The sequence below is a fragment of the Nothoprocta perdicaria genome, unplaced genomic scaffold, assembly GCF_003342845.1.
Source record: "Nothoprocta perdicaria isolate Ctin4 unplaced genomic scaffold, notPer1 scaffold_65, whole genome shotgun sequence".
In the NCBI taxonomy this organism is placed as follows: Eukaryota; Metazoa; Chordata; class Aves; order Tinamiformes; family Tinamidae; genus Nothoprocta; species Nothoprocta perdicaria.
In genome coordinates, this window is record NW_020455921.1 from 2,376,888 (window position 1) to 2,380,101 (window position 3,214).

Sequence of the window (3,214 nt, forward strand, 5' to 3'; positions counted from 1 at the left end):
TGCCCGGGCGGCGGAGACGCTCCGTCCGCGGTCTCCAACTTGGGCTGGAGGCCGGGCCGGGCCCGCGGGGGCGGCTCCGCGCGCGGCGCCGCGGATCCCGCCGAAAAGCAGCGGCTGGAGGCGGCGGGAGCCCGCAGCCCGGGGTTTGGCCCCAGCCCGCTCCTACACACCCGGAATGTATGCGATGGACTACCGATTTACTTCATCTTTCTTTCTCCTTTTTCTTTTTCTTATTTTTTTTCTCTTATTTTTCCTTTTTTCCTTTTTTTAAAAATTCCTTTTATTTTTTATTTTTTCCTTTTTTAATTTTTTTTTTTTTTGTGTCTCTGGAATATTTTATAAGTGTGTTCCTCCCCCACATGCCTTAGAATAAAGCAGTGGAATAGCATTTTAACCACTTTGCTAGAAAATCTTAATAGGAATGCCAGTGAAACTATATGGAGCACTTGGTGCATTAAGATCTGTGACTAAATATAGCCCCTTCAAATTAATTAACGAGAAGAGGTTATGCAGGTAGCTTTAAAAATGCCTTACAGCTCTTAAGTGTGTGTGGTAAGTGTAATGTAGCCTTTTGGGAAGTAGCTTTTACCCATACGCAACCCAGATTTTAAGAAAGGATGACATGTGCATTGCTGTATTGTCCAAGGCACACTAAGCACACAAAAATCAGACTTTGGGAGGTGAAGAGCACACACATAAACTTAATTTTGCTTGTTATTTTGTGTGTTATTACATGGCAGTCTTTCATTACACAGTCACATAGTGTCTCTTAAATAATACACAGTTGCTCTGCGGTCTTTGTTACAGTGGTAGAGCTGTACTCTACTCCAAATTCTTTTGTAACCCTGCATTAATTTAATTCTCATTGTAGTCCATATGATCTTTATTGGCTTAGACTTTCAATGCAAATTGCTTCTTTCTCCAAGAATCTTTTAATAATTCAGTCAGCACCTATATATAATACAATATATCTACTTAAGATTCCTTTGTCAGGAGAGGAGATGCTTAATAATGAAGCTAATTTAGCTGCAGGCATGGTGGTTTACATATATATATATATATATATATATACCAACAAGTTTCCAGTATTCTATTTATGGTTACATATTTAATGAAGTGGTTTAGTGTGTGCACTTCAAGGTACTTTAATTGAATCTGTTTGATACAGGACCAAAAGATGCTACAGATTTTTAATGATGATTAAAGGGTAAGACATGATGGGGAGGGCAGAGGAGCGAGGAAGGGATGACTACACTCCTAGTGCTGAATCCTAATTGGAAAAGCTATAGGGGAGGGAGCGGTGATTTGGAGGATCTGACCTGAATCTGATGGGGATGGAGGGATGGATCTTAGATGATGGGAAAGAAAGAGAGGTCCCAGGCCCTCAAAGGGCAGGAGGTGCCCGCTGAGCGAGGCAGCAGGTATTAGGAAGGCAAGTGGTGTCAGCGGGACCACTCTCCCATGACTGCCGAGKCCGCAGACCAGACAGTGTGAAGGAGGCGAGGCCAAGTACTTGTCCCTGGCATCCTCCTTTMCATGCCCCCGGCTTGGGGTTGATTTTCCACTGTCGCTTCAGTTGGAGGCAGAATTTGTCATCAGTCCATAGCCCTGAAAGTCTCCAGCTCCAGAGCACTTCGCATCAGAGCCATGAGTGTTGGTGTGCTGGTTTCACCGAGGCAGGGAGCGGGGGACGTGTCGTCCTCCCTTTCCTCTTTAATCTGCTCTACTCATCTTCCTTTTCCTTGCTTCTTGCTTTAGTTTGTTTTATTCTTTCTTGCACTCCACTCCTGTTGCACTTCTCAGTGGAATAATATTCTTTCCCACATTTTTTTGTCGTTCTGTTAAATGCGCACAGAGATGACCACTTAAAGCTACACTAAATCCAAGGCCCTTWGATACTGCTAGAGGAGTCTCTTCTTTTTTTGGTTTCTCATTTAAAAGGTGGTAAATGGAAAGGATCCCCCAAAATATGTGTTGAAGAAATTGCAAGAAACAGAGCTAGGTATCCTCCCTGTTACACTGGCATAGCTGTCCTGGAGGCATAGGAGGGCCAGAAGAGGTTATATATACACAGTGTATACAAACCATACATACGCATTTAGCAAGCCCAGGTTCCAGCTAAGTCCCTCAAATATTAATTACAAAATAAAGTCAAAGAGTAAAAATGTGAGTGCAACCGTCAATAAATATTTCATAACCGAAAGTACAGACATATCCATTTCCCATGCAGAGGTATTTTTTTTTCTCTGGAGAATATTTTATTCCCATTTTCTTTTTTTCTCCGTCTTTCTTTAATGAAAGCATTTTTATGGGCACCACAGGTATCGCTTTTACTTTGTTCTGAATTACAGCTGCTATTTGCTCTCTCCTCCTACCCCACATTTTGCAAATTACCTTTGTCTACTTTAGGAAGAATTTCCTTTTTTTTTTTTTTTTTGATACCCCAGTCATTCAGCTTTTTATTGCAGGCCATTATCAGCTCAGGCCTAAATGTCCAGGAAATAGGCATTTGGGCTCCAATCCTCTTATCTTTCATTGGCAGTATTTTCAGTTTCATCAGTTCCCAGTCATGATCTTTCTCACAATCTTCTTTAGCTGTACAACATAGAGGACTCCATCAAAACACACTTAAGATTCTGTCTCTAGCTCCCTCATTTTGCCATTAGATTATCTTTATGTGCTACGAGTATAATCATTTTTTCCATTAGTTGTTTTCCCAACAATCTCCAAATCTATTTTCTTTYGTTTTCTCAATATGCTGACTATTGCAATTTACTGCCCTAAGGATGTTTCTTCATTTTCTTACCCAAACCATTAGGATGAGTTTGTTTTCCCTAGCACTGACACCCTGTGGCACTACGTCTGCAAAAAAAAAGCCTGCAACTCTATTCTTTCYAGGAAGACTTTTAGCAGGTTGGAGTCGGGAAGGTGATGTGCAGAACTTTGCTGTCCTGGCAAGGCCTGGAATGAGGCAATTCCTACCATCTAGTGGAGCTCCTCAGCAGAGTCCATTAGCATCTCTAAGCCATAGAGATTTCTTGGGTGACTTCTACAAGATCTGGGGATTCTGCTCAGAGTTTCCTTCCTTTTCCTTCCATCCTGACCCCCCTCCTTCCCTTCTTCCTTCCTTCCTTCCTTCCTTCCTTCCTTCCTTCCTTCCTTCCTTCCTTCCTTCCTTCCTTCCTTCCTTCCTTCCTTCCTTCCTTCCTTCCTT